Raw genomic sequence first — 12,160 nt, forward strand, 5'->3', positions numbered from 1 at the left:
CGGGTGTTGCGCCCATGAAGTTTTGGAGAACTCGCGGTCCCTCCGGATTAAACTCCCACAGGCGAAGGGGGCGAAGTTTGCCGGGCAATGTTCGGCGAATCAGCATGACCTGCGTCACCTTGACCAGGTTGAGGTCTCCTTCTAAGAGATCCCTAATGCGGCCCTGCAACAGCGGCACAACTTTGGGTAACCCCCAGTCTAATCCTTTGTTGACCCATGACGATAGCCATGGTGGGGGACCCGCGCGAAAGGCAGGAGGCGCCGCCCACTTGGCACTCCTGGGAGCGGTGATATAGAACCATTCTCGTTGCCACAAGCCGAGCTCCTCTTGAAAGAAGCCCTCAGGCCATGGAGCATCGGCATTCTTACTTATGACAGCGCCTCCGCACTCTGCATACCGTCCCTCGATCATCTTCGGCTCCACTCCAAAGGTCTTGAGCCATAATCCGAAGTGGGGGGTAACATGGAGGAACGCTTTGCACACAACGATGAATGAAGAAATATGGAGGATGGACTCCGGAGCTAAGTCATGAAATTCCAGCCCGTAATAAAACAGCAGCCCCCTCACGAAGGGATCCATCGGGAAGCCTAACCCCCGAAGGAAGTGAGACATGAACACTACGCTCTCACCGGGCTGGGGGCTGGGAATAGCTTGCCCTTGAACAGGCAACCTATGCGGAATTTCGGCGGTCAAGAACTTAGCCTCTCTCAACTTTAGCACGTCCTCCTCCGTGACGGAGGAGGGCATCCATCGGCCTTGAAGGTCGGAACTGGACATTGTCGAAGGTTCGAAGCGCCTGAAATCTGAAGCCTAGGGTGTTGGAACTCGAGGTGGCGGGCAAACTCGTGTGAGATTGAAAAGGGGTAAGGCCTTGGTCTCTTTATAAGAGGTCGAATACCAAGAGCCCTCCCCGTAATCGTTTGAGACTCGTCTTTAATCAAGAAAAAGTGCTAACGGGCACGATTGGGTTACCCACGTCTGTATTGATGAGAATCCCGTAAAAGGGGGGCACACGATCTCTGCTTTGACAAGATGTGCCAAGGAAACCGCCTCGCAAAACATGCTGACGTGGAAAAATAAAAACAATTCGAGTAAAGGACTTGGCTGTAGTGTGATGGCGCACTGCAAGATACGTCCGCAGATTTGATTTGTGCTAATATTATTCTCTTTATGGCAATATGTGGAAACTCATTTTACAGAGCCAGACACTACTCTTGGTGATTACAATCTTCTGTGAAGGACTTGGAGGACGAACCCGCCTTGCAATGCCGAAGACAATTTGCGCGCCGGACTCGTCATCATTGAAGCCTGGTTCAGGGGCTACTGAGGGATTCCTGGATTAGGGGGTGTTCGGGTAGCTGGACTATACCTTCAGCCGGACTCCTGGATTTTGAAGATACAAGATTGAAGACTTCGTCCCATGTCCGGAGGGGACTTTCCTTGGCGTGAAAGGCAAGCTTGGCGATGCGGATATTCAAGATCTCCTACCATTGTAACCGACTCTATGTAACCCAAACCCTATCCGGTGTCTATATAATCATACCATAGGCTAGCTTCTAGGGTTTAGCCTCCTTGATCTCGTGGTAGATCCACTCTTGTACTACCCATATCATCAATATTAATCAAGCAGGAGTAGGGTTTTACCTCCATCGAGAGGGCCCGAACCTGGGTAAAACAAAGTGTCCCCAGTCTCCTGTTACCATCCGGCTAGACGCACAGTTCAGGACCCCCTACCCGAGATCCGCCGGTTTTGACACCGACATGTATCTTCTGAAGTCTAAGGATGAGGCTTTGAACTTTTTCAAGATCTATAAAGCCGAAGTGGAAAACCAACTTGATCAAAAAATCAAGAGGCTTAGGTCCGACTGTGGTGGAGAGTATTTTTCCAAAGAATTTGATGATTTTTGTGTGGAACATGGTATAATCCATGAGAGGACGCCTCCCTATTCACCTCAGTCAAATGAGGTGGCCGAAAGAAAGAACTGTACTCTAACAGATTTGGTTAACGCCATGTTAGACACTTCGGGTCTCTCCAAGGCATGGTGGGGGAGGCGATATTGACTGCATGTCATGTCCTAAACCGAGTTCCCACAAAGAACAAAGAGATAACTCCATTCGAGGAATGGGAGAAGAAAAGCTTAAAACTCTCTTATCTGCGAACATGGGGTTGTTTGGCAAAAGTCAACGTTCCAATTCCAAAGAAGCGGAAACATGGACCAAAGACTGTGGATTGTGTTTTCCTGGGATATGCTTTTCATAGCATTGGCTATAGATTCTTGGTTGTAAAATCTGAGGTACCTGACATGCATGTCGGTACGATCATGGAGTCGAATGATGCAACTTTCTTTGAAGATATCTTTCCCATGAAGGATATGGCTACCTCATCTAATCAGGAGATGCCTAGTTCATCGAATCAGGAACCAGTTACAATTACCGAACCTACAATTTTGATGGAACACTTTGAAAGTCCTGTATAGGAGAACAATGAAGTTCCTATTAGGTGCAAGAGACAGAGGACTGCAAAGTCCTTTGGTGATGATTTTCTTGTGTACCTCATAGATGACACTCCCAGTTCTATTTCAGAGGCCTATGCATCTGAAGATGCTGACTACTGGAAGGAAGCGGTTTGTAGCGAGATGGATTCCATCTTGGCAAATGAAACTTGGGAGATAACTGATCGTCCTTATGGGTGCAAACCTATAGGATGCAAATGGGTATTCAAGAAGAAGCTTAGGCCTGATGGTACTATTGAAAAGTACAAGGCTCGGCTTGTGGCTAAGGGTTATACCCAAAAGGAAGGTGAAGACTTCTTTGATACTTACTCACCTGTGGCTCGACTAACCACTATTCGAGTTCTACTTTCACTAGCTACCTCGCATGGTCTTCTCATTCATCAAATGGATGTTAAGACTGCTTTCCTAAATGGAGAGTTGGACGAGGAAATTTATATGGAACAACCAGATGGGTTTGTACTAGATGGTCAGGAAGGGAAATTGTGCAAGTTGCTGAAGTCTTTGTACGGACTTAAGCAAGCACCCAAACAGTGGCATGAGAAGTTTGAAAGAACTTTAACAGCTGCAGGCTTTGTTGTGAACGAAGCTGACAAATGTGTGTACTATCGCCATGGTGGGGGTGAGGGAGTTATCATGTGCTTGTATGTTGATGACATACTGATTTTCGGAACCAATCTGAATGTTATTAAGGAGGTCAAGGATTTCCTATCTCGTTGTTTTGAGATGAAGGATTTAGGAGTGGCTGATGTCATTCTGAACATCAAGTTGTTGAGAGACGATGATGGTGGGATTACATTGCTTCAATCTCACTATGTGGAAAAGATCTTGAGTCGCTTTGGCTATAGTGACTACAAGCCCTCTCCAACACCATATGATGCTAGTGTGTTGCTTCGAAAGAATCGAAGAATTGCTAGAGACCAATTGAAGTATTCTCAGATTATTGGCTCGCTTATGTACTTAGCCAGTGCTACAAGACCTGACATCTCTTTTGCTGTTAGCAAACTGAGTCGGTTTGTTTCAAAACCAGGAGATGTGCATTGGAAAGCTCTAGAAAGAGTTTTGCGTTATTTGAAAGGCACTGCAAATTATGGAATTCACTACACCGGGCATCCAAAGGTGCTTGAAGGGTATAGTGACTCAAACTAGATCTCAGATGCTGATGAGATAAAGGCCACGAGCGGTTATGTATTCACTCATGGAGGTGGCACTGTTTCTTGGAAGTCTTGCAAGAAGACCATCTTAACGAGGTCAACAATGGAAGCAGAACTCACAGCACTAGATACAGCTACGGTTGAAGCAGATTGGCTTCGCCGGCTCTTGAATGACTTGCCGATTGTTGAGAAATCTGTACCGGGTGTCCTTATGAACTGCGACAATCAAACTGTGATCACGAAAGTGAGCAGTTCAAAGGATAACATGAAGTCATCAAGACATGTTCAGAGAAGGTTAAAGTCTGTCAGGAAAATGAAAAACTCCGGAGTTATTGCGTTGGATTATATCCAAACGTCTAAAAATCTGACAGATCCTTTTACTAAGGGTCTATCACATAATGTGATAGATAATGCATCGAGGGAGATGGGTATGAGACCCACAATATGAGTTGTTCATAGTGGTAACCTATTCATTGTGATCGGAGATCAAGTGAATTAGATGTGGAAGACAAGCTGTTGGTCAACTGAGAGGAGAGTATCCTTACTATTCACAATACCACTCCATGAAAATGCAATACTCTCCTTATCTGCATGGCAGGTTGATGTATATCTTAATGTGTTCTAAGTGGCTTATTTAAGTACAGATGTTATCCTGCGGAACATCTTTTGAAGAACACACCTATATGAGTCTAATTGTCAAACGTCGCAATCTATGAGAGTAGGGTTCTCTCTAGTAAACTCATGAAAGGTCACGGAGTATGACGCATAAGCTCCACCCGCGGGGAAGACCCACAGTAGCCATGTATCGGTCAAGGCTTTATGTGAAGCTAGATTCGCAGAAAACTTGCAGTTCAAGGCCCAGTCCACTGTTCAAGTTGCTTACTAGTGTAGCATAGAGTTCTAGGTGGAAGTTCAACTTAACAGTCTCCACTGCAGTACCGGTATATAAAACACTGTTTTGGAAGCTAAGGAAAATTTTTGTGTGCCTCTGGGATCTGGTGGGGGATTGCTGGAATTTTGTCTATTTTGGGCCTAGCCCAATAGCAGTTTCAGAAATTCCTAATAAATCCTAGAGGCCCACGCAGCCCATTTGTGCAAGGCAAGAGGTGGAACAAAAGTTTAGTCCCACATTGCTAGTTTAGAGGGAGTTGGACCTCTTTATAAGGCAGGTTCTTTCCCCACTTGTACGAGCATGAGAACAAGAGGGATATCCACGCGCGCTCCTCCTCCGCCGCCCGCCTCGCCATGCCACGCCTCGTCACGACGCGCCGCGGGTTCCGGGAATGAGCCGAGCCGATATCTAAATTTTTGCCACGCACTACGGGTATATGAAAGGTCACTCAGGAGCTGGAAAGTTTTTGTTGTAGTGGATATTGAATACGAACGCTGCACCCTTCGGCTGCTGTCTGTTCGTTTCATCTCCCGCGTTCCCTTCAGCTCCCGGCGCAGCCTTTCGCCTCCTTCTCTTGCGCCTATAAAAGGGGGGTCGCTCCTCTCAGAGAGACGCACCAGAATCTCTTCCTCCTCTCGCCACAAGTTCCTGAGCACTACAGGACGGGACAGTAGGCCTCTGAAACCGCACCTCTTTGAGTCCTGTACGGGAGAAGGATTGATGCAGTCTGGAACGACAGATTAGAGAGGTGGGCCTAGGTAGTTAGTTTGCATGTAGTACTAATTGCGATTTGTTTCCCGTCAACTACTCCCCAGAAATCAAATTAGACACTATTTTAGCTCTAGCCCCTTCCTTAATGCTTGATCTGTACGTACTTTGAAATCTGCACTAAACTACTCCAAAGAAAAACACGGAAGCACATAGTATGGTAACACGTGCTTGCACTAGAACAATTCATTTTGCTTCTATTTCCTAGCAAATTTGCTTCCATATAAGACTATATTGTTTCAACCTAGTGAGACTATTGTCCAGCGCGACCTTTTATTATGTTTATAGTACTGCGGGAAATTTTGCTTGGAATGATCATAGAAGTGTCTGCAATGTAACAATAAAATGCTTCGAAAAATACAAGTGATTTTATCAAACACCTTCTCTTTTACCATTGTGGCTAACAGTTTCAATTAATTATATTGGGGCTTTGTTTCCCAAAAATTTGGTATTCGCGTTCAAATAAATAGGAATTTGCTTCCAAAGAATTTTGTATTTGTGTCCAAAGAAATAGGAATTTTCTTCCAACAAGTTTGTCAGCCATGAGATCAAAATACAAATCAACGACATCGGACGGGTCTGACGAATGCTTCTCATCAGCTGTATGTAGGGAAGTGTTTTCCTTTTTTGTGAAGAAGAGAGGGGAGGAGATAGTCCCACTTCTTTGCCTTCAGCCAACGGATGGCAAAGGCCCACATCTTTGCCATCAACAAGCACATGGCAAAGCCCCACCTCTTTGCCATCAGCCAGCTAATGGCAAAGAATCTTTGCCGTTGGCTGGCTGATGGCAAAGAGGTGGGTCTAGTGGGCCGTTATAGCTCCGTTATCCACTGGGCCCCACCCACTTCTTTGCCATCTGCCATCGGCTAGCAGATGGCAAAGAGGTAGGGTTGATTGGCCGTTATAGTGCTGGACCCCACCCACCTCTTTGTCGTCTGCCAGTGGACGGCAAAGATTCTTTACCATCGGCTGGCAGATGGCAAAGAACTGGCTGATGGCAGCCAGGTTCTTTGCCATCTGTTAGTTCTTTGTCGTCTGTTTTTTGTAAGCTGATGGCAAAGACGTTCTTTGCCATCCGCTGGCAGATGGAAAAGAATTGACTAATGGTAAATTCTATGTTTCCAGTAGTGGTTGTAGTATTCGGTGTTGGTTGTGTACCGTAGCGCGCTTCCTAAATCCATAGATAGATCTGGTCGCGCCGGATTTTTGATGCAAGTTCTCACGTAGATCATGTGTTGACTTATGCATGACTTTGTTAGCCGCTCTATCTTGTTCACGGGGTGGTGGATCCGGCCGGTTGGCCGTATCACTTTTCGGCTGTATGGGCTCTAAGGCCTCATCGTCGAATTCTGGTAATAGCTTGCGCTTCGGGTAGCTTTTTGGATAGTAACTTCTACCATACTTTGTTACTTTGTTCCACTTGCTGTTGAGCATATCTTGTTCGACCTTGAGCCTTTGCTTCTGTATCTTCAGGCTTCGCGCTGTGGCAGTAAGCCTTCTGCGGAGGTTCTCTTGCTCCAAGTGTGTTTCCGGGATGATGGGTGCATCTTCGTCCGGAGAGCTTTCTTCCCTAGACGGGGATTGATGAGGCTTATCTTTGGCGTCATCGTGTTCGGATGTCGGATCCGCACTATGTTTGCAGTTTGCATTTTGATCGTTTTCTGCCACCGGGGTGGTGCAGTTGTCGTCTCTTCCAGAATCATGTGGACTATTATGATCGCTGTTCTTGCTATGGCGGGGCTTAGAGCGGCGCCGCTGACGTCGGCGCTTGGGTTGCTTCTTGGAGGGGTCATCCTCCGTCTTCTCATCACCATTGGCCTCTTTGATGGTGTCCACCATGTATATATCATATGATGAGGTGGCGGTCCAGTGCCCTAAGGGTAGTGGATCCTGTTCGTCTCCGGCTTTGTCGTCCATACCGTCGAAGTCTTCGGAGCCAAAGTCGAGCATGTCGGTTAAGTCGTCGAAAGTGGCTACTAAGTGGGTGGTGGGTGGGCATCGAATTTCCTCGTTGCCCGCATCCCATTCTAGTCGGACATAGTTCAGCCAAGGTTCTCCTGACAGGGAGAGAGACCTAAAATAATTTAGCACATCCCCGAAGGGTGAGTGTTGATAGATGTCGGCGAAGGTGAACTCCATGATCGGCGCCCAGTCGGACTCGATGGGCACGGATATAAGCGGCTCGGAGTCCGTGGCCGTAGATGAATCCAGTGGTTTGGTGACACGGCTCTCGTAAGGGGTGAAGTCAGTCTACGGCTCTATCGCCACTGAGAGTGCGGCCTCCATGGCGGGGTCCATCCCTTCGCTCTCGCATGGCGCGACTTGCTCCGGATTGATGGACGGAGTAGCTGCGGATGCGATCTCCCGAATATTGTCCGACGACAGAGTTACATCATGCTCGTTAAGACTGTACGGCGCGTCCAACATAGGCTCGAATCCGTCGAAGATCAAGTCTCCGCGGATGTCGTCCGTGTAGTTCAAGTTCCCAAATCTGACCTGATGGCCAGGGGCGTAGCTCTAATTCTGCTCCAGATGGCCAAGCAAATTGGCCCGCAGTGCTAAGCAGCCAAATATGAAGATCTGTCCGGGGAGGAAAGCCTCACCCTGGACTGCACCGCTAGCGATGATCGAAGGAGCCATCGAGCCTTATGGTGACGACACAGTCGAACTCTCAATGAAAGCACCAATGTCGGTGTCAAAACCGGCAGATCTCGGGTAGGGGGTCTCAAACTATGCGTCTAAGGCGGATGGTAACAGGAGGCAGGGGACACAATGGTTTACCCAGGTTCGGGCCCTCTTGATAGAGGTAAAACCCTACGTCCTGCTTGATTGTTCTTGATGATATGAGTATTTCAAGAGTAGATCTACCACGAGATCAGAGAGGCTAAACCCTAGAAGCTAGCCTATGGTATGATTGTATGTTGGTCTACGGATTAAAACCCTCCAGTTTATATAGACAACGGAGGGGGCTAGGGTTACACAAGGTCGGTTACAAAGGGGGAGATATCCATATCCGTATTGCCTAGCTTGCCTTCCACGCCAAGTAGAGTCCCATCCGGACACGAGATGAAGTCTTCAATCTTGTATCTTCATGGTTCAACAGTCCGGCCAAAGGATATAGTCCGGCTGTCCGGAGACCCCCTAATCCAGGACTTCCTCAAGGGGCAAGTATTTGATGGCATGGAGATCATCTCTGCGAGCCATATGGATATGGAGGATAAAGCCCTCAATCCAGACCCCAGGGTCTGTGGTCCCGTCGTATGCCTCTATGTTCACTGGTTTGAATCCTTCTGGGAATTCGTGTTCCAGCACCTCATCGGTGAAACATAGGGGGTGTGCGGCACCCCTATATTTGGATGTACAATGGCGTTCAAACAGTTGTAGTATTTGGTTTTGATTTTGTGTCGGAGCACGCTTCCTAGATCCATAAATGGATCTGCCTGTACCGGATTTTTGGCGCAAGTCCTCACGTAGATCGTGTGTTGACTTATGTGCGACCTTATTAGCCGCTCTATCGCGGTCACAAGGTGGTTGATCCGGCCGGTTGGCCATTTCGTTTTTCGGCTGTGTGGGCTCTAAGGCCTCATCGTCGAATTCAGTTAATAGCTTGCGCTTTGGATAGCTCTTTGTGTGGTAACTTCCACCATACTTTTCTTCGTTGTCGAGCACTTTGTTCCACCTGCTGTTGAGCGTATTTTGTGCGGCCGTAAGCCTTTGGTTCTGTTTCTTCAGACTCCTCGCTGTGGCCATAAGCCGTCTGCGTAGGTTCTCCTGCTCCATGTGCGTTTCCAGGATGATGTGTGCATCTTCGTCCAGACTGTTTTCCTCCCTAGAGTGGGTTTGATGAGGTTTATCCTCGGCGTCGTCGTGTTCGGACGTCGGATCCGTATTATGTTCGCCGTTTGCACCTTCATTGTGCTCTGCCGCCGGGGTGTGGTCGTCGTTTCCTCTGGAGTCGACGGGAGTGTTATTTTCTCCTGCGCTATTATCGTTGTTTTTGCTATGGCAGGACTTAGGGCGGCGCGGCTGACGTCGGCGCTTGGGTTGTGTCTTGGAGGGGCCATCCTCCGTTGTCTCGTCGCCATTGCCTTCTTTTGGGGTGTCCACCATGTATATATCATATGATGAGGTAGCGGTCCAGCGCCCTGTGGGCAGTGGTTCCTACTCGTCTCCTGCATCATCGTCCATACCGTCGATGTCTTTGAAGTCGAAGTCGAGCATGTCGGTTAAATCTTCGACAGTGGCTACTAAGTGGGTGGTGGGTGGGCAGCGAATTTCTTCGTCGTCCGCATCCCATTCTAGCCGTACATAGTTCGGCCAAGGTTCTCCTGACAAGGAGAGAGACCTTAATGAGTTTAGCACATCGCCGAAAGGCGAGTGCTGAAAGATATCCGCGGAGGTGAACTCCATGATCGGCGCCCAGTCGGATTCGATGGGCACGGATGCAGGCGGCTCAGAGTCCATGGCCGGAGACGAATCCAGTGGTTTGGCAACACGGCTCTCGTAAGGGGTGAAGTCAGTATCCGGCTCCATCGCCACTGAGTGCGGCCTCCGTGACGGGGTCAATCCATTCGTCCTCGGATGGCGCAATTTGTTCTGTATTGAAGGCCGGAGTAGTTGCAGATGCGATCTTACGAATACTGTCTGATGGCAGAGTTACGTTATGCTCGTCATGACAGTGCGGCGCACCTGACATGGGCTCGAATCCGTCGAAGATCAAGTCTCCGCGGATGTCGGCAGTGTAGTTTGAGTTTCCGAACCTGACCTGATGGCCAAGGGCGTAGCTCTCGATTTGCTCCAGATGGCCAAGCGAATTGGCCCATAGTGCGAAGCCGCTGAATATGAAGATCTGTCCGGGGAGGAAAACCTCACCCTGGACCGCATCGTTACCGATGAGCGAAGGAGCCATCGAGCCTTACGGTGACGGCACACTGGAACTCTCAATGAAAACACCAATGTCGGTGTCAAAACCGGCGGATATCGGGTAGGGAGTCCCGAACTGTGCGTCTAAGGCGGATGGTAACAGGAGGCAGGGGACACGATGTTTACCCAGGTTTGGGCCCTCTTGATGGAGGTAATACCCTACGTCCTGCTTGATTGTTCTTGATGATATGAGTATTACAAGAGCTGATCTACCACGAGATCGTAGAGGCTAAACCCTAGAAGCTAGCCTATGGTATGATTATCTTTTTTCCTATGGACTAAACCCTCCGGTTTATATAGACACTGAAGGGGGCTAGGGTTACACAGAGTCGGTTACAAGGGAGGAGATCTACATATCCATATTGCCAAGCTTGCCTTCCACGCCAAGGAAAGTCCCATCCGGACACGGGACGAAGTCTTCAATCTTGTACCTTCATAGTCCAACAGTCTGGCCAAAGGATATAGTCCGGCTGTCCGGAGACCCCCTACTCCAGGACTCCCTCAAGCAGCTACATCATAAGCACTAGCATCATACATAACTTCAAAGGGTAAATTCCAATCAGGTGGCTGAACAATAGGTGCAGAGATCAATGCTTTCTTAAGTATTTCAAATGCTTCTACACAATCATCATCAAAGACAAATGGTATATCTTTTTGTAATAAATTAGTCAGAGGCCGAGAAATTTTTGAGAAGTCCTTAATGAACCTCCTATAAAATTCGGCGTGGCCAAGGAAAATTCTTATTCCTTTGATGTCCTTGGGGCATGGCATCTTTTCAATAGCATCAACGTTGGCTTTATCATCTTCAATACCTCTTTCACAAACTTTATGCCCCAAGACAATACCTTCATTAACCATAAAGTGGCACTTTTCCCAATTCAAGACAAGATTAGTTTCTTAACATCTCTGCAAAACTCGATCAAGGTTGCTCAAGCAGTCATCAAAAGAAGATCCATAGACGGAGAAATCATCCATGAAAACCTCACAAATCTTTTCACAAAAGTCAGAGAATATAGCCATCATGCATCTTTGAAAGGTAGCAGGAGCATTAGATAAATCAAAAGGCATAGGTCTATAAGCAAAAGTACCAAAAGGGCAAGTAAAAGTAGCCTTTGATTGATCCTTGGCTGACACAGGTATTTGAGAGAAACCAGAATAACCATCTAGAAAGCAAAAATGTGTATGTTTAGATAATCTTTATAGCATTTGATCGATAAAAGGTAAGGGGTAATGATCCTTTTTAGTGGCCTTATTTAATTTGCGGAAATCAATTACCATCCTATGACTTGTAATAATTCTTTGAGGAATCAATTCATCTTTATCATTAGGAACGACAGTAATACCTCCCTTCTTAGGGACACAATAGGACTTACCCACTAACTGTTAGCAACGGGATAGATTATACCTGCCTCAAGGAGCTTTAGTATTTCCTTTCTTACCACTTCTTTCATTTTAGGATTTAGCCCTCGTTGATGATCACGAAGTGGTTTAGCATTTCTTCCAAATTTATTTTATGTTGACATAGAGTGGGACTAATGCCCTTAAGATCATCAAGAGTATACCCAATAGCAGCACGGTGCTTCTTCAAAGTTTTCAATAATCTCTCTTCCTCATGCTCTGAAAGGTTAGCACTAATAATAACAGGATATATCTTTTTCTCATCAAGATAAGCATATTTAAGAGTATCAGGCAACAGTTTAAGCTCAAACACGGGATCACCATTGGGTGGTGGAGGATCCCCTCGGATTTCAACAGGAAAATTGTGTCTCAGAACAGGTTCCTATTTAAAGAATACTTGATCTATTTCCCTTCTTTCATTCATAAACATATCATTTTCATGGTCTAGCAGATATTGTTCTAAAGGATCACTAGGAGGTACGGCAATAGAAGCAAGACCAATAATTTCATCCTT

Source organism: Triticum urartu, chromosome 5 (assembly GCF_003073215.2).
Source record: "Triticum urartu cultivar G1812 chromosome 5, Tu2.1, whole genome shotgun sequence".
NCBI classification, from domain to species: Eukaryota; Viridiplantae; Streptophyta; class Magnoliopsida; order Poales; family Poaceae; genus Triticum; species Triticum urartu.